The following is a 23739-nucleotide window of genomic DNA, read 5'->3' as shown; positions in this document are numbered from 1 at the left end:
AGCTGCTTATCCTGTAGAATCATTCATAGTATTCACAACCGAGTGGGGTTTGAGGTTGCAGTCAGTAATGCAAATACATTCAGCATCACTAAGGCTGGTTGCCCTTGCTGGAGTGTAGTCAGTCACCCAGGTTACACATGTTGCTGGTCTCAAAAAGCTGTTTGGACATGTGCTGTTTTCAGAATCTGAAAAGTGGATTCAAAATGTGTCAGACCGTAAAAGTACTTATCACTTGCCAAAAAAAGAGTAGTAAGTGTGCTTTCCAATTGGCAAAGAAATTTCGTTTTCTGCCTAATTTCAAACCATGACTCTGTGTGCAAAGAGGAATTATAGACAGAGATTTATTGCGTATTACTCTGGTAATTTTACATTTGCATTAGTAGGAAAGGGGGAGCTATTTATTCTGCAGAAGCAGACTCTTAGCACACACCCAGCTGCTTATCCTGTAGAATCATGCATAGTATTCACAACCGAGTGGGGTTTGAGGTTGCAGTCAGTAATGCAAATACATTCAGCATCACTAAGGCTGGTTGCCCTTGTTGGAGTGTAGTTAGTCACCCAGGTTACACATGTTGCTGGTCTCAAAAAGCTGTTTGGACATGTGCTGTTTTCAGAATCTGAAAAGTGGATTCAAAATGTGTCAGACTGTAAAAGTACTTATCACTTGCCAAAAAAAGAGTAGTAAGTGTGCTTTCCAATTGGCAAAGAAATTTCGTTTTCTGCCTAATTTCAAACCATGACTCTGTGTGCAAAGAGGAATTATAGACAGAGATTTATTGCGTATTACTCTGGTAATATTACATTTGCATTAGTAGGAAAGGGGGAGCTATTTTTTCTGCAGAAGCAGACTCTTAGCACACACCCAGCTGCTCATCCTGTAGAATCATGCATAGTATTCACAACCGAGTGGGGTTTGAGGTTGCAGTCAGTAATGCAAATACATTCAGCATCACTAAGGCTGGTTGCCCTTGCTGGAGTGTAGTCAGTCACCCAGGTTACACATGTTGCTGGTCTCAAAAAGCTGTTTGGACATGTGCTATTTTTAGAATCTGAAAAGTGGATTCAAAATGTGTCAGAGTGTAAAAGTACTTATCACTTGCCAAAAAAAGAGTAGTAAGTGTGCTTTCCAATTGGCAAAGAAATTTCGTTTTCTGACTAATATCAAACCATGACTCTGTGTGCAAAGAGGAATTATAGACAGAGATTTATTGCGTATTACTCTGATAATTTTACATTTGCATTAGTAGGAAAGGGGGAGCTATTTTTTCTGCAGAAGCAGACTCTTAGCACACACCCAGCTGCTTATCCTGTAGAATCATGCATAGTATTCACAACCGAGTGGGGTTTGAGGTTGCAGTCAGTAATGCAAATACATTCAGCATCACTAAGGCTGGTTGCCCTTGCTGGAGTGTAGTCAGTCACCCAGGTTACACATGTTGCTGGTCTCAAAAAGCTGTTTGGACATGTGCTGTTTTCAGAATCTGAAAAGTGGATTCAAAATGTGTCAGACTGTAAAAGTACTTATCACTTGCCAAAAAAAGAGTAGTAAGTGTGCTTTCCAATTGGCAAAGAAATTTCGTTTTCTGCCTAATTTCAAACCATGACTCTGTGTGCAAAGAGGAATTATAGACAGAGATGTATTGCGTATTACTCTGGTAATTTTACATTTGCATTAGTAGGAAAGGGGGGGCTATTTTTTCTGAAGAAACAGACTCTTAGCACACACCCAGCTGCTTATCCTGTAGAATCATGCATAGTATTCACAACCGAGTGGGGTTTGAGGTTGCAGTCAGTAATGCAAATACATTCAGCATCACTAAGGCTGGTTGCCCTTGCTGGAGAGTAGTTAGTCACCGAGGTTACACATGTTGCTGGTCTCAAAAAGCTGTTTGGACATGTGCTGTTTTCAGAATCTGAAAAGTGGATTCAAAATGTGTCAGACTGTAAAAGTACTTATCACTTGCCAAAAAAGAGTAGTAAGTGTGCTTTCCAATTGGCAAAGAAATTTCGTTTTCTGCCTAATTTCAAACCATGACTCTGTGTGCAAAGAGGAATTATAGACAGAGATTTATTGCGTATTACTCTGGTAATTTTACATTTGCATTAGTAGGAAAGGGGGAGCTATTTATTCTGCAGAAGCAGACTCTTAGCACACACCCGGCTGCTTATCCTGTAGAATCATGCATAGTATTCACAACCGAGTGGGGTTTGAGGTTGCAGTCAGTAATGCAAATACATTCAGCATCACTAAGGCTGGTTGCCCTTGCTGGAGTGTAGTCAGTCACCCAGGTTACACATGTTGCTGGTCTCAAAAAGCTGTTTGGACATGTGCTGTTTTCAGAATCTGAAAAGTGGATTCAAAATGTGTCAGACTGTAAAAGTACTTATCACTTGCCAAAAAAAGAGTAGTAAGTGTGCTTTCCAATTGGCAAAGAAATTTTGTTTTCTGCCTAATTTCAAACCATGACTCTGTGTGCAAAGAGGAATTATAGACAGAGATTTATTGCGTATTACTCTGGTAATTTTACATTTGCATTAGTATGAAAGAGGGAGCTATTTTTTCTGCAGAAGCAGACTCTTAGCACACACCCAGCTGCTTATCCTGTAGAATCATGCATAGTATTCACAACCGAGTGGGGTTTGAGGTTGCAGTCAGTAATGCAAATACATTCAGCATCACTAAGGCTGGTTGCCCTTGCTGGAGTGTAGTCAGTCACCCAGGTTACACATGTTGCTGGTCTCAAAAAGCTGTTTGGACATGTGCTGTTTTCAGAATCTGAAAAGTGGATTCAAAATGTGTCAGACTGTAAAAGTACTTATCACTTGCCAAAAAAAGAGTAGTAAGTGTGCTTTCCAATTGGCAAAGAAATGTTGTTTTCTGCCTAATTTCAAACCATGACTCTGTGTGCAAAGAGGAATTATAGACAGAGATTTATTGCGTATTACTCTGGTAATATTACATTTGCATTAGTAGGAAAGGGGGAGCTATTTTTTCTGCAGAAGCAGACTCTTAGCACACACCCAGCTGCTTATCCTGTAGAATCATGCATAGTATTCACAACCGAGTGGGGTTTGAGGTTGCAGTCAGTAATGCAAATACATTCAGCATCACTAAGGCTGGTTGCCCTTGCTGGAGTGTAGTCAGTCACCCAGGTTACACATGTTGCTGGTCTCAAAAAGCTGTTTGGACATGTGCTGTTTTCAGAATCTGAAAAGTGGATTCAAAATGTGTCAGACTGTAAAAGTACTTATCACTTGCCAAACAAAGAGTAGTAAGTGTGCTTTCCAATTGGCAAAGAAATTTCGTTTTCTGACTAATATCAAACCATGACTCTGTGTGCAAAGAGGAATTATAGACAGAGATTTATTGCGTATTACTCTGGTAATTTTACATTTGCATTAGTAGGAAAGGGGGAGCTATTTTTTCTGCAGAAGCAGACTCTTAGCACACACCCAGCTGCTTATCCTGTAGAATCATGCATAGTATTCACAACCGAGTGGGGTTTGAGGTTGCAGTCAGTAATGCAAATACATTCAGCATCACTAAGGCTGGTTGCCCTTGCTGGAGTGTAGTCAGTCACCCAGGTTACACATGTTGCTGGTCTCAAAAAGCTGTTTGGACATGTGCTGTTTTCAGAATCTGAAAAGTGGATTCAAAATGTGTCAGACTGTAAAAGTACTTATCACTTGCCAAAAAAAGAGTAGTAAGTGTGCTTTCCAATTGGCAAAGAAATTTCGTTTTCTGCCTAATTTCAAACCACGACTCTGTGTGCAAAGAGGAATTATAGACAGAGATTTATTGCGTATTACTCTGGTAATTTTACATTTGCATTAGTAGGAAAGGGGGAGCTATTTATTCTGCAGAAGCAGACTCTTAGCACACACCCAGCTGCTTATCCTGTAGAATCATGCATAGTATTCACAACCGAGTGGGGTTTGAGGTTGCAGTCAGTAATGCAAATACATTCAGCATCACTAAGGCTGGTTGCCCTTGTTGGAGTGTAGTTAGTCACCCAGGTTACACATGTTGCTGGTCTCAAAAAGCTGTTTGGACATGTGCTGTTTTCAGAATCTGAAAAGTGGATTCAAAATGTGTCAGACTGTAAAAGTACTTATCACTTGCCAAAAAAAGAGTAGTAAGTGTGCTTTCCAATTGGCAAAGAAATGTCGTTTTCTGCCTAATTTCAAACCATGACTCTGTGTGCAAAGAGGAATTATAGACAGAGATTTATTGCGTATTACTCTGGTAATTTTACATTTGCATTAGTAGGAAAGGGGGAGCTATTTTTTCTGCAGAAGCAGACTCTTAGCACACACCCAGCTGCTTATCCTGTAGAATCATGCATAGTATTCACAACCGAGTGGGGTTTGAGGTTGCAGTCAGTAATGCAAATACATTCAGCATCACTAAGGCTGGTTGCCCATGCTGGAGTGTAGTCAGTCACCCAGGTTACACATGTTGCTGGTCTCAAAAAGCTGTTTGGACATGTGCTGTTTTTAGAATCTGAAAAGTGGATTCAAAATGTGTCAGAGTGTAAAAGTACTTATCACTTGCCAAAAAAAGAGTAGTAAGTGTGCTTTCCAATTGGCAAAGAAATTTCGTTTTCTGACTAATATCAAACCATGACTCTGTGTGCAAAGAGGAATTATAGACAGAGATTTATTGCGTATTACTCTGGTAATTTTACATTTGCATTAGTAGGAAAGAGGGAGCTATTTTTTCTGCAGAAGCAGACTCTTAGCACACACCCAGCTGCTTATCCTGTAGAATCATGCATAGTATTCACAACCGAGTGGGGTTTGAGGTTGCAGTCAGTAATGCAAATACATTCAGCATCACTAAGGCTGGTTGCCCTTGCTGGAGTGTAGTCAGTCACCCAGGTTACACATGTTGCTGGTCTCAAAAAGCTGTTTGGACATGTGCTGTTTTCAGAATCTGAAAAGTGGATTCAAAATGTGTCAGACTGTAAAAGTACTTATCACTTGCCAAAAAAAGAGTAGTAAGTGTGCTTTCCAATTGGCAAAGAAATTTCGTTTTCTGCCTAATTTCAAACCATGACTCTGTGTGCAAAGAGGAATTATAGACAGAGATTTATTGCGTATTACTCTGGTAATATTACATTTGCATTAGTAGGAAAGGGGGAGCTATTTTTTCTGCAGAAGCAGACTCTTAGCACACACCCAGCTGCTCATCCTGTAGAATCATGCATAGTATTCACAACCGAGTGGGGTTTGAGGTTGCAGTCAGTAATGCAAATACATTCAGCATCACTAAGGCTGGTTGCCCTTGCTGGAGTGTAGTCAGTCACCCAGGTTACACATGTTGCTGGTCTCAAAAAGATGTTTGGACATGTGCTGTTTTTAGAATCTGAAAAGTGGATTCAAAATGTGTCAGAGTGTAAAAGTACTTATCACTTGCCAAAAAAAGAGTAGTAAGTGTGCTTTCCAATTGGCAAAGAAATTTCGTTTTCTGACTAATATCAAACCATGACTCTGTGTGCAAAGAGGAATTATAGACAGAGATTTATTGCGTATTACTCTGGTAATTTTACATTTGCATTAGTAGGAAAGGGGGAGCTATTTTTTCTGCAGAAGCAGACTCTTAGCACACACCCAGCTGCTTATCCTGTAGAATCATGCATAGTATTCACAACCGAGTGGGGTTTGAGGTTGCAGTCAGTAATGCAAATACATTCAGCATCACTAAGGCTGGTTGCCCTTGCTGGAGTGTAGTCAGTCACCCAGGTTACACATGTTGCTGGTCTCAAAAAGCTGTTTGGACATGTGCTGTTTTCAGAATCTGAAAAGTGGATTCAAAATGTGTCAGACTGTAAAAGTACTTATCACTTGCCAAAAAAAGAGTAGTAAGTGTGCTTTCCAATTGGCAAAGAAATTTTGTTTTCTGCCTAATTTCAAACCATGACTCTGTGTGCAAAGAGGAATTATAGACAGAGATTTATTGCGTATTACTCTGGTAATATTACATTTGCATTAGTAGGAAAGGGGGAGCTATTTTTTCTGCAGAAGCAGACTCTTAGCACACACCCAGCTGCTTATCCTGTAGAATCATGCATAGTATTCACAACCGAGTGGGGTTTGAGGTTGCAGTCAGTAATGCAAATACATTCAGCATCACTAAGGCTGGTTGCCCTTGCTGGAGTGTAGTCAGTCACCCAGGTTACACATGTTGCTGGTCTCAAAAAGCTGTTTGGACATGTGCTGTTTTCAGAATCTGAAAAGTGGATTCAAAATGTGTCAGACTGTAAAAGTACTTATCACTTGCCAAACAAAGAGTAGTAAGTGTGCTTTCCAATTGGCAAAGAAATTTCGTTTTCTGACTAATATCAAACCATGACTCTGTGTGCAAAGAGGAATTATAGACAGAGATTTATTGCGTATTACTCTGGTAATTTTACATTTGCATTAGTAGGAAAGGGGGAGCTATTTTTTCTGCAGAAGCAGACTCTTAGCACACACCCAGCTGCTTATCCTGTAGAATCATGCATAGTATTCACAACCGAGTGGGGTTTGAGGTTGCAGTCAGTAATGCAAATACATTCAGCATCACTAAGGCTGGTTGCCCTTGCTGGAGTGTAGTCAGTCACCCAGGTTACACATGTTGCTGGTCTCAAAAAGCTGTTTGGACATGTGCTGTTTTCAGAATCTGAAAAGTGGATTCAAAATGTGTCAGACTGTAAAAGTACTTATCACTTGCCAAAAAAAGAGTAGTAAGTGTGCTTTCCAATTGGCAAAGAAATTTCGTTTTCTGCCTAATTTCAAACCATGACTCTGTGTGCAAAGAGGAATTATAGACAGAGATTTATTGCGTATTACTCTGGTAATTTTACATTTGCATTAGTAGGAAAGGGGGAGCTATTTATTCTGCAGAAGCAGACTCTTAGCACACACCCAGCTGCTTATCCTGTAGAATCATGCATAGTATTCACAACCGAGTGGGGTTTGAGGTTGCAGTCAGTAATGCAAATACATTCAGCATCACTAAGGCTGGTTGCCCTTGCTGGAGTGTAGTCAGTCACCCAGGTTACACATGTTGCTGGTCTCAAAAAGCTGTTTGGACATGTGCTGTTTTCAGAATCTGAAAAGTGGATTCAAAATGTGTCAGACTGTAAAAGTACTTATCACTTGCCAAAAAAAGAGTAGTAAGTGTGCTTTCCAATTGGCAAAGAAATTTCGTTTTCTGCCTAATTTCAAACCATGACTCTGTGTGCAAAGAGGAATTATAGACAGAGATTTATTGCGTATTACTCTGGTAATATTACATTTGCATTAGTAGGAAAGGGGGAGCTATTTTTTCTGCAGAAGCAGACTCTTAGCACACACCCAGCTGCTCATCCTGTAGAATCATGCATAGTATTCACAACCGAGTGGGGTTTGAGGTTGCAGTCAGTAATGCAAATACATTCAGCATCACTAAGGCTGGTTGCCCTTGCTGGAGTGTAGTCAGTCACCCAGGTTACACATGTTGCTGGTCTCAAAAAGATGTTTGGACATGTGCTGTTTTTAGAATCTGAAAAGTGGATTCAAAATGTGTCAGAGTGTAAAAGTACTTATCACTTGCCAAAAAAAGAGTAGTAAGTGTGCTTTCCAATTGGCAAAGAAATGTCGTTTTCTGACTAATATCAAACCATGACTCTGTGTGCAAAGAGGAATTATAGACAGAGATTTATTGCGTATTACTCTGGTAATTTTACATTTGCATTAGTAGGAAAGGGGGAGCTATTTTTTCTGCAGAAGCAGACTCTTAGCACACACCCAGCTGCTTATCCTGTAGAATCATGCATAGTATTCACAACCGAGTGGGGTTTGAGGTTGCAGTCAGTAATGCAAATACATTCAGCATCACTAAGGCTGGTTGCCCTTGCTGGAGTGTAGTCAGTCACCCAGGTTACACATGTTGCTGGTCTCAAAAAGCTGTTTGGACATGTGCTGTTTTCAGAATCTGAAAAGTGGATTCAAAATGTGTCAGACTGTAAAAGTACTTATCACTTGCCAAAAAAAGAGTAGTAAGTGTGCTTTCCAATTGGCAAAGAAATTTCGTTTTCTGCCTAATTTCAAACCATGACTCTGTGTGCAAAGAGGAATTATAGACAGAGATGTATTGCGTATTACTCTGGTAATTTTACATTTGCATTAGTAGGAAAGGGGGAGCTATTTTTTCTGAAGAAACAGACTCTTAGCACACACCCAGCTGCTTATCCTGTAGAATCATGCATAGTATTCACAACCGAGTGGGGTTTGAGGTTGCAGTCAGTAATGCAAATACATTCAGCATCACTAAGGCTGGTTGCCCTTGCTGGAGTGTAGTCAGTCACCCAGGTTACACATGTTGCTGGTCTCAAAAAGCTGTTTGGACATGTGCTGTTTTCAGAATCTGAAAAGTGGATTCAAAATGTGTCAGACTGTAAAAGTACTTATCACTTGCCAAAAAAAGAGTAGTAAGTGTGCTTTCCAATTGGCAAAGAAATTTCGTTTTCTGCCTAATTTCAAACCATGACTCTGTGTGCAAAGAGGAATTATAGACAGAGATTTATTGCGTATTACTCTGGCAATTTTACATTTGCATTAGTAGGAAAGAGGGAGCTATTTTTTCTGCAGAAGCAGACTCTTAGCACACACCCAGCTGCTTATCCTGTAGAATCATGCATAGTATTCACAACCGAGTGGGGTTTGAGGTTGCAGTCAGTAATGCAAATACATTCAGCATCACTAAGGCTGGTTGCCCTTGCTGGAGTGTAGTTAGTCACCCAGGTTACACATGTTGCTGGTCTCAAAAAGCTGTTTGGACATGTGCTGTTTTCAGAATCTGAAATGTGGATTCAAAATGTGTCAGACTGTAAAAGTACTTATCACTTGCCAAAAAAAGAGTAGTAAGTGTGCTTTCCAATTGGCAAAGAAATTTCGTTTTCTGCCTAATTTCAAACCATGACTCTGTGTGCAAAGAGGAATTATAGACAGAGATGTATTGCGTATTATTCTGGTAATTTTACATTTGCATTATTAGGAAAGGGGGAGCTATTTATTCTGCAGAAGCAGACTCTTAGCACACACCCAGCTGCTTATCCTGTAGAATCATGCATAGTATTCACAACCGAGTGGGGTTTGAGGTTGCAGTCAGTAATGCAAATACATTCAGCATCACTAAGGCTGGTTGCCCTTGCTGGAGTGTAGTCAGTCACCCAGGTTACACATGTTGCTGGTCTCAAAAAGCTGTTTGGACATGTGCTGTTTTCAGAATCTGAAAAGTGGATTCAAAATGTGTCAGACTGTAAAAGTACTTATCACTTGCCAAAAAAAGAGTAGTAAGTGTGCTTTCCAATTGGCAAAGAAATTTTGTTTTCTGCCTAATTTCAAACCATGACTCTGTGTGCAAAGAGGAATTATAGACAGAGATTTATTGCGTATTACTCTGGTAATATTACATTTGCATTAGTAGTTAAGGGGGAGCTATTTTTTCTGCAGAAGCAGACTCTTAGCACACACCCAACTGCTTATCCTGTAGAATCATGCATAGTATTCACAACCGAGTGGGGTTTGAGGTTGCAGTCAGTAATGCAAATACATTCAGCATCACTAAGGCTGGTTGCCCTTGCTGGAGTGTAGTCAGTCACCCAGGTTACACATGTTGCTGGTCTCAAAAAGCTGTTTGGACATGTTCTGTTTTCAGAATCTGAAAAGTGGATTCAAAATGTGTCAGACTGTAAAAGTACTTATCACTTGCCAAAAAAAGAGTAGTAAGTGTGCTTTCCAATTGGCAAAGAAATTTCGTTTTCTGACTAATATCAAACCATGACTCTGTGTGCAAAGAGGAATTATAGACAGAGATTTATTGCGTATTACTCTGGTAATTTTACATTTGCATTAGTAGGAAAGGGGGAGCTATTTTTTCTGCAGAAGCAGACTCTTAGCACACACCCAGCTGCTTATCCTGTAGAATCATGCATAGTATTCACAACCGAGTGGGGTTTGAGGTTGCAGTCAGTAATGCAAATACATTCAGCATCACTAAGGCTGGTTGCCCTTGCTGGAGTGTAGTCAGTCACCCAGGTTACACATGTTGCTGGTCTCAAAAAGCTGTTTGGACATGTGCTGTTTTCAGAATCTGAAAAGTGGATTCAAAATGTGTCAGACTGTAAAAGTACTTATCACTTGCCAAAAAAAGAGTAGTAAGTGTGTTTTCCAATTGGCAAAGAAATTTCATTTTCTGCCTAATTTCAAACCATGACTCTGTGTGCAAAGAGGAATTATAGACAGAGATTTATTGCGTATTACTCTGGTAATTTTACATTTGCATTAGTAGGAAAGGGGGAACTATTTTTTCTGCAGAAGCAGACTCTTAGCACACACCCAGCTGCTTATCCTGTAGAATCATGCATAGTATTCACAACCGAGTGGGGTTTGAGGTTGCAGTCAGTAATGCAAATACATTCAGCATCACTAAGGCTGGTTGCCCTTGCTGGAGTGTAGTCAGTCACCCAGGTTACACATGTTGCTGGTCTCAAAAAGCTGTTTGGACATGTGCTGTTTTCAGAATCTGAAAAGTGGATTCAAAATGTGTCAGACTGTAAAAGTACTTATCACTTGCCAAAAAAAAAAAAGTAGTAAGTGTGCTTTCCAATTGGCAAAGAAATGTCGTTTTCTGCCTAATTTCAAACCATGACTCTGTGTGCAAAGAGGAAGTATAGACAGAGATTTATTGCGTATTACTCTGGTAATTTTACATTTGCATTAGTAGGAAAGAGGGAGATATTTTTTCTGCAGAAGCAGACTCTTAGCACACACCCAGCTGCTTATCCTGTAGAATCATGCATAGTATTCACAACCGAGTGGGGTTTGAGGTTGCAGTCAGTAATGCAAATACATTCAGCATCACTAAGGCTGGTTGCCCTTGCTGGAGTGTAGTTAGTCACCCAGGTTACACATGTTGCTGGTCTCAAAAAGCTGTTTGGACATGTGCTGTTTTCAGAATCTGAAAAGTGGATTAAAAATGTGTCAGACTGTAAAAGTACTTATCACTTGCCAAAAAAAGAGTAGTAAGTGTGCTTTCCAATTGGCAAAGAAATTTCCTTTTCTGCCTAATTTCAAACCATGACTCTGTGTGCAAAGAGGAATTATAGACAGAGATTTATTGCGTATTACTCTGGTAATTTTACATTTGCATTAGTAGGAAAGAGGGAGCTATTTTTTCTGCAGAAGCAGACTCTTAGCACACACCCAGCTGCTTATCCTGTAGAATCATGCATAGTATTCACAACCGAGTGGGGTTTGAGGTTGCAGTCAGTAATGCAAATACATTCAGCATCACTAAGGCTGGTTGCCCTTGCTGGAGTGTAGTCAGTCACCCAGGTTACACATGTTGCTGGTCTCAAAAAGCTGTTGGGACATGTGCTGTTTTCAGAATCTGAAAAGTGGATTCAAAATGTGTCAGACTGTAAAAGTACTTATCACATGCCAAAAAAAGAGTAGTAAGTGTGCTTTCCAATTGGCAAAGAAATTTAGTTTTCTGCCTAATTTCAAACCATGACTCTGTGTGCAAAGAGGAATTATAGACAGAGATTTATTGCGTATTACTCTGGTAATTTTACATTTGCATTAGTAGGAAATAGGGAGCTATTTTTTCTGCAGAAGCAGACTCTTAGCACACACCCAGCTGCTTATCCTGTAGAATCATGCATAGTATTCACAACCGAGTGGGGTTTGAGGTTGCAGTCAGTAATGCAAATACATTCAGCATCACTAAGGCTGGTTGCCCTTGCTGGAGTGTAGTCAGTCACCCAGGTTACACATGTTGCTGGTCTCAAAAAGCTGTTTGGACATGTGCTGTTTTCAGAATCTGAAAAGTGGATTCAAAATGTGTCAGACTGTAAAAGTACTTATCACTTGCCAAAAAAAGAGTAGTAAGTGTGCTTTCCAATTGGCAAAGAAATTTCGTTTTCTGCCTAATTTCAAACCATGACTCTGTGTGCAAAGAGGAATTATAGACAGAGATTTATTGCGTATTACTCTGGCAATTTTACATTTGCATTAGTAGGAAAGAGGGAGCTATTTTTTCTGCAGAAGCAGACTCTTAGCACACACCCAGCTGCTTATCCTGTAGAATCATGCATAGTATTCACAACCGAGTGGGGTTTGAGGTTGCAGTCAGTAATGCAAATACATTCAGAATCACTAAGGCTGGTTGCCCTTGCTGGAGTTTAGTCAGTCACCCAGGTTACACATGTTGCTGGTCTCAAAAAGCTGTTTGGACATGTGCTGTTTTTAGAATCTGAAAAGTGGATTCAAAATGTGTCAGAGTGTAAAAGTACTTATCACTTGCCAAAAAAAGAGTAGTAAGTGTGCTTTCCAATTGGCAAAGAAATTTCGTTTTCTGCCTAATTTCAAACCATGACTCTGTGTGCAAAGAGGAATTATAGACAGAGATTTATTGCGTATTACTCTGGTAATTTTACATTTGCATTAGTAGGGAAGAGGGAGCTATTTTTTCTGCAGAAGCAGACTCTTAGCACACACCCAGCTGCTTATCCTGTAGAATCATGCATAGTATTCACAACCGAGTGGGGTTTGAGGTTGCAGTCAGTAATGCAAATACATTCAGCATCACTAAGGCTGGTTGCCCTTGCTGGAGTGTAGTTAGTCACCCAGGTTACACATGTTGCTGGTCTCAAAAAGCTGTTTGGACATGTGCTGTTTTCAGAATCTGAAAAGTGGATTCAAAATGTGTCAGACTGTAAAAGTACTTATCACTTGCCAAAAAAAGAGTAGTAAGTGTGCTTTCCAATTGGCAAAGAAATTTAGTTTTCTGCCTAATTTCAAACCATGACTCTGTGTGCAAAGAGGAATTATAGACAGAGATTTATTGCGTATTACTCTGGTAATTTTACATTTGCATTAGTAGGAAAGAGGGAGCTATTTTTTCTGCAGAAGCAGACTCTTAGCACACACCCAGCTGCTTATCCTGTAGAATCATGCATAGTATTCACAACCGAGTGGGGTTTGAGGTTGCAGTCAGTAATGCAAATACATTCAGCATCACTAAGGCTGGTTGCCCTTGCTGGAGTGTAGTCAGTCACCCAGGTTACACATGTTGCTGGTCTCAAAAAGCTGTTTGGACATGTGCTGTTTTCAGAATCTGAAAAGTGGATTCAAAATGTGTCAGACTGTAAAAGTACTTATCACTTGCCAAAAAAAGAGTAGTAAGTGTGCTTTCCAATTGGCAAAGAAATTTCGTTTTCTGCCTAATTTCAAACCATGACTCTGTGTGCAAAGAGGAATTATAGACAGAGATTTATTGCGTATTACTCTGGAAATTTTACATTTGCATTAGTAGGAAAGAGGGAGCTATTTTTTCTGCAGAAGCAGACTCTTAGCACACACCCAGCTGCTTATCCTGTAGAATCATGCATAGTATTCACAACCGAGTGGGGTTTGAGGTTGCAGTCAGTAATGCAAATACATTCAGAATCACTAAGGCTGGTTGCCCTTGCTGGAGTGTAGTCAGTCACCCAGGTTACACATGTTGCTGGTCTCAAAAAGCTGTTTGGACATGTGCTGTTTTTAGAATCTGAAAAGTGGATTCAAAATGTGTCAGAGTGTAAAAGTACTTATCACTTGCCAAAAAAAGAGTAGTAAGTGTGCTTTCCAATTGGCAAAGAAATTTCGTTTTCTGCCTAATTTCAAACCATGACTCTGTGTGCAAAGAGGAATTATAGACAGAGATTTATTGCGTATTACTCTGGTAATTTTACATTTGCATTAGTAGGGAAGAGGGAGCTATTTTTTCTGCAGAAGCAGACTCTTAGCACACACCCAGCTGCTTATCCTGTAGAATCATGCATAGTATTCACAACCGAGTGGGGTTTGAGGTTGCAGTCAGTAATGCAAATACATTCAGCATCACTAAGGCTGGTTGCCCTTGCTGGAGTGTAGTTAGTCACCCAGGTTACACATGTTGCTGGTCTCAAAAAGCTGTTTGGACATGTGCTGTTTTCAGAATCTGAAAAGTGGATTCAAAATGTGTCAGACTGTAAAAGTACTTATCACTTGCCAAAAAAAGAGTAGTAAGTGTGCTTTCCAATTGGCAAAGAAATTTCGTTTTCTGCCTAATTTCAAACCATGACTCTGTGTGCAAAGAGGAATTATAGACAGAGATTTATTGCGTATTACTCTGGTAATTTTACATTTGCATTAGTATGAAAGAGGGAGCTATTTTTTCTGCAGAAGCAGACTCTTAGCACACACCCAGCTGCTTATCCTGTAGAATCATGCATAGTATTCACAACCGAGTGGGGTTTGAGGTTGCAGTCAGTAATGCAAATACATTCAGCATCACTAAGGCTGGTTGCCCTTGCTGGAGTGTAGTCAGTCACCCAGGTTACACATGTTGCTGGTCTCAAAAAGCTGTTTGGACATGTGCTGTTTTCAGAATCTGAAAAGTGGATTCAAAATGTGTCAGACTGTAAAAGTACTTATCACTTGCCAAAAAAAGAGTAGTAAGTGTGCTTTCCAATTGGCAAAGAAATTTCGTTTTCTGCTAATTTCAAACCATGACTCTGTGTGCAAAGAGGAATTATAGACAGAGATTTATTGCGTATTACTCTGGTAATATTACATTTGCATTAGTAGGAAAGGGGGAGCTATTTTTTCTGCAGAAGCAGACTCTTAGCACACACCCAGCTGCTTATCCTGTAGAATCATGCATAGTATTCACAACCGAGTGGGGTTTGAGGTTGCAGTCAGTAATGCAAATACATTCAGCATCACTAAGGCTGGTTGCCCTTGCTGGAGTGTAGTCAGTCACCCAGGTTACACATGTTGCTGGTCTCAAAAAGCTGTTTGGACATGTGCTGTTTTCAGAATCTGAAAAGTGGATTCAAAATGTGTCAGACTGTAAAAGTACTTATCACTTGCCAAAAAAAGAGTAGTAAGTGTGCTTTCCAATTGGCAAAGAAATTTCGTTTTCTGCCTAATTTCAAACCATGACTCTGTGTGCAAAGAGGAATTATAGACAGAGATTTATTGCGTATTACTCTGGCAATTTTACATTTGCATTAGTAGGAAAGAGGGAGCTATTTTTTCTGCAGAAGCAGACTCTTAGCACACACCCAGCTGCTTATCCTGTAGAATCATGCATAGTATTCACAACCGAGTGGGGTTTGAGGTTGCAGTCAGTAATGCAAATACATTCAGCATCACTAAGGCTGGTTGCCCTTGCTGGAGTGTAGTCAGTCACCCAGGTTACACATGTTGCTGGTCTCAAAAAGCTGTTTGGACATGTGCTGTTTTCAGAATCTGAAAAGTGGATTCAAAATGTGTCAGACTGTAAAAGTACTTATCACTTGCCAAAAAAAGAGTAGTAAGTGTGCTTTCCAATTGGCAAAGAAATTTCGTTTTCTGCCTGATTTCAAACCATGACTCTGTGTGCAAAGAGGAATTATAGACAGAGATTTATTGCGTATTACTCTGGTAATATTACATTTGCATTAGTAGGAAAGGGGGAGCTATTTTTTCTGCAGAAGCAGACTCTTAGCACACACCCAGCTGCTTATCCTGTAGAATCATGCATAGTATTCACAACCGAGTGGGGTTTGAGGTTGCAGTCAGTAATGCAAATACATTCAGCATCACTAAGGCTGGTTGCCCTTGCTGGAGTGTAGTCAGTCACCCAGGTTACACATGTTGCTGGTCTCAAAAAGCTGTTTGGACATGTGCTGTTTTCAGAATCTGAAAAGTGGATTCAAAATGTGTCAGACTGTAAAAGTACTTATCACTTGCCAAAAAAAGAGTAGTAAGTGTGCTTTCCAATTGGCAAAGAAATTTCGTTTTCTGACTAATATCAAACCATGACTCTGTGTGCAAAGAGGAATTATAGACAGAGATTTATTGCGTATTACTCTGGTAATTTTACATTTGCATTAGTAGGAAAGGGGGAGCTATTTTTTCTGCAGAAGCAGACTCTTAGCACACACCCAGCTGCTTATCCTGTAGAATCATGCATAGTATTCACAACCGAGTGGGGTTTGAGGTTGCAGTCAGTAATGCAAATACATTCAGCATCACTAAGGCTGGTTGCCCTTGCTGGAGTGTAGTCAGTCACCCAGGTTACACATGTTGCTGGTCTCAAAAAGCTGTTTGGACATGTGCTGTTTTCAGAATCTGAAAAGTGGATTCAAAATGTGTCAGACTGTAAAAGTACTTATCACTTGCCAAAAAAAGAGTAGTAAGTGTGCTTTCCAATTGGCAAAGAAATTTCATTTTCTGCCTAATTTCAAACCATGATTCTGTGTGCAAAGAGGAATTATAGACAGAGATTTATTGCGTATTACTCTGGTAATTTTACATTTGCATTAGTAGGAAAGGGGGAGCTATTTTTTCTGCAGAAGCAGACTCTTAGCACACACCCAGCTGCTTATCCTGTAGAATCATGCATAGTATTCACAACCGAGTGGGGTTTGAGGTTGCAGTCAGTAATGCAAATACATTCAGCATCACTAAGGCTGGTTGCCCTTGCTGGAGTGTAGTCAGTCACCCAGGTTACACATGTTGCTGGTCTCAAAAAGCTGTTTGGACATGTGCTGTTTTCAGAATCTGAAAAGTGGATTCAAAATGTGTCAGACTGTAAAAGTACTTATCACTTGCCAAAAAAAGAGTAGTAAGTGTGCTTTCCAAATGGCAAAGAAATTTCGTTTTCTGCCTAATTTCAAACCATGACTCTGTGTGCAAAGAGGAATTATAGACAGAGATTTATTGCGTATTACTCTGGTAATATTACATTTGCATTAGTAGGAAAGGGGGAGCTATTTTTTCTGCAGAAGCAGACTCTTAGCACACACCCAGCTGCTTATCCTGTAGAATCATGCATAGTATTCACAACCGAGTGGGGTTTGAGGTTGCAGTCAGTAATGCAAATACATTCAGCATCACTAAGGCTGGTTGCCCTTGCTGGAGTGTAGTCAGTCACCCAGGTTACACATGTTGCTGGTCTCAAAAAGCTGTTTGGACATGTGCTGTTTTCAGAATCTGAAAAGTGGATTCAAAATGTGTCAGACTGTAAAAGTACTTATCACTTGCCAAAAAAAGAGTAGTAAGTGTGCTTTCCAATTGGCAAAGAAATTTCGTTTTCTGACTAATATCAAACCATGACTCTGTGTGCAAAGAGGAATTATAGACAGAGATTTATTGCGTATTACTCTGGTAATTTTACATTTGCATTAGTAGGAAAGAGGGAGCTATTTTTTCTGCAGAAGCAGACTCTTAGCACACACCCAGCTGCTTATCCTGTAGAATCATGCATAGTATTCACAACCGAGTGGGGTTTGAGGTTGCAGTCAGTAATGCAAATACATTCAGCATCACTAAGGCTGGTTGCCCTTGCTGGAGTGTAGTCAGTCACCCAGGTTACACATGTTGCTGGTCTCAAAAAGCTGTTTGGACATGTGCTGTTTTCAGAATCTGAAAAGTGGATTCAAAATGTGTCAGACTGTAAAAGTACTTATCACTTGCCAAAAAAAGAATAGTAAGTGTGCTTTCCAATTGGCAAAGAAATTTAGTTTTCTGCCTAATTTCAAACCATGACTCTGTGTGCAAAGAGGAATTATAGACAGAGATTTATTGCGTATTACTCTGGTAATTTTACATTTGCATTAGTATGAAAGAGGGAGCTATTTTTTCTGCAGAAGCAGACTCTTAGCACACACCCAGCTGCTTATCCTGTAGAATCATGCATAGTATTCACAACCGAGTGGGGTTTGAGGTTGCAGTCAGTAATGCAAATACATTCAGCATCACTAAGGCTGGTTGCCCTTGCTGGAGTGTAGTCAGTCACCCAGGTTACACATGTTGCTGGTCTCAAAAAGCTGTTTGGACATGTGCTGTTTTCAGAATCTGAAAAGTGGATTCAAAATGTGTCAGATTGTAAAAGTACTTATCACTTGCCAAAAAAAGAGTAGTAAGTGTGCTTTCCAATTGGCAAAGAAATTTCGTTTTCTGCCTAATTTCAAACCATGACTCTGTGTGCAAAGAGGAATTATAGACAGAGATTTATTGCGTATTACTCTGGTAATATTACATTTGCATTAGTAGGAAAGGGGGAGCTATTTTTTCTGCAGAAGCAGACTCTTAGCACACACCCAGCTGCCTATCCTGTAGAATCATGCATAGTATTCACAACCGAGTGGGGTTTGAGGTTGCAGTCAGTAATGCAAATACATTCAGCATCACTAAGGCTGGTTGCCCTTGCTGGAGTGTAGTCAGTCACCCAGGTTACACATGTTGCTGGTCTCAAAAAGCTGTTTGGACATGTGCTGTTTTCAGAATCTGAAAAGTGGATTCAAAATGTGTCAGACTGTAAAAGTACTTATCACTTGCCAAAAAAAGAGTAGTAAGTGTGCTTTCCAATTGGCAAAGAAATTTCATTTTCTGCCTAATTTCAAACCATGACTCTGTGTGCAAAGAGGAATTATAGACAGAGATTTATTGCGTATTACTCTGGTAATTTTACATTTGCATTAGTAGGAAAGGGGGAGCTATTTTTTCTGCAGAAGCAGACTCTTAGCACACACCCAGCTGCTTATCCTGTAGAATCATGCATAGTATTCACAACCGAGTGGGGTTTGAGGTTGCAGTCAGTAATGCAAATACATTCAGCATCACTAAGGCTGGTTGCCCTTGCTGGAGTGTAGTCAGTCACCCAGGTTACACATGTTGCTGGTCTCAAAAAGCTGTTTGGACATGTGCTGTTTTCAGAATCTGAAAAGTGGATTCAAAATGTGTCAGACTGTAAAAGTACTTATCACTTGCCAAAAAAAGAGTAGTAAGTGTGCTTTCCAAATGGCAAAGAAATTTCGTTTTCTGCCTAATTTCAAACCATGACTCTGTGTGCAAAGAGGAATTATAGACAGAGATTTATTGCGTATTACTCTGGTAATATTACATTTGCATTAGTAGGAAAGGGGGAGCTATTTTTTCTGCAGAAGCAGACTCTTAGCACACACCCAGCTGCTTATCCTGTAGAATCATGCATAGTATTCACAACCGAGTGGGGTTTGAGGTTGCAGTCAGTAATGCAAATACATTCAGCATCACTAAGGCTGGTTGCCCTTGCTGGAGTGTAGTCAGTCACCCAGGTTACACATGTTGCTGGTCTCAAAAAGCTGTTTGGACATGTGCTGTTTTCAGAATCTGAAAAGTGGATTCAAAATGTGTCAGACTGTAAAAGTACTTATCACTTGCCAAAAAAAGAGTAGTAAGTGTGCTTTCCAATTGGCAAAGAAATTTCGTTTTCTGACTAATATCAAACCATGACTCTGTGTGCAAAGAGGAATTATAGACAGAGATTTATTGCGTATTACTCTGGTAATTTTACATTTGCATTAGTAGGAAAGAGGGAGCTATTTTTTCTGCAGAAGCAGACTCTTAGCACACACCCAGCTGCTTATCCTGTAGAATCATGCATAGTATTCACAACCGAGTGGGGTTTGAGGTTGCAGTCAGTAATGCAAATACATTCAGCATCACTAAGGCTGGTTGCCCTTGCTGGAGTGTAGTCAGTCACCCAGGTTACACATGTTGCTGGTCTCAAAAAGCTGTTTGGACATGTGCTGTTTTCAGAATCTGAAAAGTGGATTCAAAATGTGTCAGACTGTAAAAGTACTTATCACTTGCCAAAAAAAGAGTAGTAAGTGTGCTTTCCAATTGGCAAAGAAATTTAGTTTTCTGCCTAATTTCAAACCATGACACTGTGTGCAAAGAGGAATTATAGACAGAGATTTATTGTGTATTACTCTGGTAATTTTACATTTGCATTAGTATGAAAGAGGGAGCTATTTTTTCTGCAGAAGCAGACTCTTAGCACACACCCAGCTGCTTATCCTGTAGAATCATGCATAGTATTCACAACCGAGTGGGGTTTGAGGTTGCAGTCAGTAATGCAAATACATTCAGCATCACTAAGGCTGGTTGCCCTTGCTGGAGTGTAGTCAGTCACCCAGGTTACACATGTTGCTGGTCTCAAAAAGCTGTTTGGACATGTGCTGTTTTCAGAATCTGAAAAGTGGATTCAAAATGTGTCAGATTGTAAAAGTACTTATCACTTGCCAAAAAAAGAGTAGTAAGTGTGCTTTCCAATTGGCAAAGAAATTTCGTTTTCTGCCTAATTTCAAACCATGACTCTGTGTGCAAAGAGGAATTATAGACAGAGATTTATTGCGTATTACTCTGGTAATATTACATTTGCATTAGTAGGAAAGGGGGAGCTATTTTTTCTGCAGAAGCAGACTCTTAGCACACACCCAGCTGCTTATCCTGTAGAATCATGCATAGTATTCACAACCAAGTGGGGTTTGAGGTTGCAGTCAGTAATGCAAATACATTCAGCATCACTAAGGCTGGTTGCCCTTGCTGGAGTGTAGTCAGTCACCCAGGTTACACATGTTGCTGGTCTCAAAAAGCTGTTTGGACATGTGCTGTTTTTAGAATCTGAAAAGTGGATTCAAAATGTGTCAGACTGTAAAAGTACTTATCACATGCCAAAAAAAGAGTAGTAAGTGTGCTTTCCAATTGGCAAAGAAATTTAGTTTTCTGCCTAATTTCAAACCATGACTCTGTGTGCAAAGAGGAATTATAGACAGAGATTTATTGCGTATTACTCTGGTAATTTTACATTTGCATTAGTATGAAAGAGGGAGCTATTTTTTCTGCAGAAGCAGACTCTTAGCACACACCCAGCTGCTTATCCTGTAGAATCATGCATAGTATTCACAACCGAGTGGGGTTTGAGGTTGCAGTCAATAATGCAAATACATTCAGCATCACTAAGGCTGGTTGCCCTTGCTGGAGTGTAGTCAGTCACCCAGGTTACACATGTTGCTGGTCTCAAAAAGCTGTTTGGACATGTGCTGTTTTCAGAATCTGAAAAGTGGATTCAAAATGTGTCAGACTGTAAAAGTACTTATCACTTGCCAAAAAAAGAATAGTAAGTGTGCTTTCCAATTGGCAAAGAAATTTAGTTTTCTGCCTAATTTCAAACCATGACTCTGTGTGCAAAGAGGAATTATAGACAGAGATTTATTGCGTATTACTCTGGTAATTTTACATTTGCATTAGTATGAAAGAGGGAGCTATTTTTTCTGCAGAAGCAGACTCTTAGCACACACCCAGCTGCTTATCCTGTAGAATCATGCATAGTATTCACAACCGAGTGGGGTTTGAGGTTGCAGTCAGTAATGCAAATACATTCAGCATCACTAAGGCTGGTTGCCCTTGCTGGAGTGTAGTCAGTCACCCAGGTTACACATGTTGCTGGTCTCAAAAAGCTGTTTGGACATGTGCTGTTTTCAGAATCTGAAAAGTGGATTCAAAATGTGTCAGATTGTAAAAGTACTTATCACTTGCCAAAAAAAGAGTAGTAAGTGTGCTTTCCAATTGGCAAAGAAATTTCGTTTTCTGCCTAATTTCAAACCATGACTCTGTGTGCAAAGAGGAATTATAGACAGAGATTTATTGCGTATTACTCTGGTAATATTACATTTGCATTAGTAGGAAAGGGGGAGCTATTTTTTCTGCAGAAGCAGACTCTTAGCACACACCCAGCTGCCTATCCTGTAGAATCATGCATAGTATTCACAACCGAGTGGGGTTTGAGGTTGCAGTCAGTAATGCAAATACATTCAGCATCACTAAGGCTGGTTGCCCTTGCTGGAGTGTAGTCAGTCACCCAGGTTACACATGTTGCTGGTCTCAAAAAGCTGTTTGGACATGTGCTGTTTTCAGAATCTGAAAAGTGGATTCAAAATGTGTCAGACTGTAAAAGTACTTATCACTTGCCAAAAAAAGAGTAGTAAGTGTGCTTTCCAATTGGCAAAGAAATTTCATTTTCTGCCTAATTTCAAACCATGACTCTGTGTGCAAAGAGGAATTATAGACAGAGATTTATTGCGTATTACTCTGGTAATTTTACATTTGCATTAGTAGGAAAGGGGGAGCTATTTTTTCTGCAGAAGCAGACTCTTAGCACACACCCAGCTGCTTATCCTGTAGAATCATGCATAGTATTCACAACCGAGTGGGGTTTGAGGTTGCAGTCAGTAATGCAAATACATTCAGCATCACTAAGGCTGGTTGCCCTTGCTGGAGTGTAGTCAGTCACCCAGGTTACACATGTTGCTGGTCTCAAAAAGCTGTTTGGACATGTGCTGTTTTCAGAATCTGAAAAGTGGATTCAAAATGTGTCAGACTGTAAAAGTACTTATCACTTGCCAAAAAAAGAGTAGTAAGTGTGCTTTCCAATTGGCAAAGAAATTTCGTTTTCTGACTAATATCAAACCATGACTCTGTGTGCAAAGAGGAATTATAGACAGAGATTTATTGCGTATTACTCTGGTAATTTTACATTTGCATTAGTAGGAAAGAGGGAGCTATTTTTTCTGCAGAAGCAGACTCTTAGCACACACCCAGCTGCTTATCCTGTAGAATCATGCATAGTATTCACAACCGAGTGGGGTTTGAGGTTGCAGTCAGTAATGCAAATACATTCAGCATCACTAAGGCTGGTTGCCCTTGCTGGAGTGTAGTCAGTCACCCAGGTTACACATGTTGCTGGTCTCAAAAAGCTGTTTGGACATGTGCTGTTTTCAGAATCTGAAAAGTGGATTCAAAATGTGTCAGACTGTAAAAGTACTTATCACTTGCCAAAAAAAGAGTAGTAAGTGTGCTTTCCAATTGGCAAAGAAATTTAGTTTTCTGCCTAATTTCAAACCATGACTCTGTGTGCAAAGAGGAATTATAGACAGAGATTTATTGTGTATTACTCTGGTAATTTTACATTTGCATTAGTATGAAAGAGGGAGCTATTTTTTCTGCAGAAGCAGACTCTTAGCACACACCCAGCTGCTTATCCTGTAGAATCATGCATAGTATTCACAACCGAGTGGGGTTTGAGGTTGCAGTCAGTAATGCAAATACATTCAGCATCACTAAGGCTGGTTGCCCTTGCTGGAGTGTAGTCAGTCACCCAGGTTACACATGTTGCTGGCCTCAAAAAGCTGTTTGGACATGTGCTGTTTTCAGAATCTGAAAAGTGGATTCAAAATGTGTCAGATTGTAAAAGTACTTATCACTTGCCAAAAAAAGAGTAGTAAGTGTGCTTTCCAATTGGCAAAGAAATTTCGTTTTCTGCCTAATTTCAAACCATGACTCTGTGTGCAAAGAGGAATTATAGACAGAGATTTATTGCGTATTACTCTGGTAATATTACATTTGCATTAGTAGGAAAGGGGGAGCTATTTTTTCTGCAGAAGCAGACTCTTAGCACACACCCAGCTGCTTATCCTGTAGAATCATGCATAGTATTCACAACCAAGTGGGGTTTGAGGTTGCAGTCAGTAATGCAAATACATTCAGCATCACTAAGGCTGGTTGCCCTTGCTGGAGTGTAGTCAGTCACCCAGGTTACACATGTTGCTGGTCTCAAAAAGCTGTTTGGACATGTGCTGTTTTTAGAATCTGAAAAGTGGATTCAAAATGTGTCAGACTGTAAAAGTACTTATCACATGCCAAAAAAAGAGTAGTAAGTGTGCTTTCCAATTGGCAAAGAAATTTAGTTTTCTGCCTAATTTCAAACCATGACTCTGTGTGCAAAGAGGAATTATAGACAGAGATTTATTGCGTATTACTCTGGTAATTTTACATTTGCATTAGTATGAAAGAGGGAGCTATTTTTTCTGCAGA

This window comes from Triturus cristatus, chromosome 1_1 (genome assembly GCF_964204655.1).
Source record: "Triturus cristatus chromosome 1_1, aTriCri1.1, whole genome shotgun sequence".
NCBI classification, from domain to species: Eukaryota; Metazoa; Chordata; class Amphibia; order Caudata; family Salamandridae; genus Triturus; species Triturus cristatus.
The sequence above is the reverse complement of the archived record's forward strand: the minus strand, read 5'-3'. Positions refer to the sequence as shown.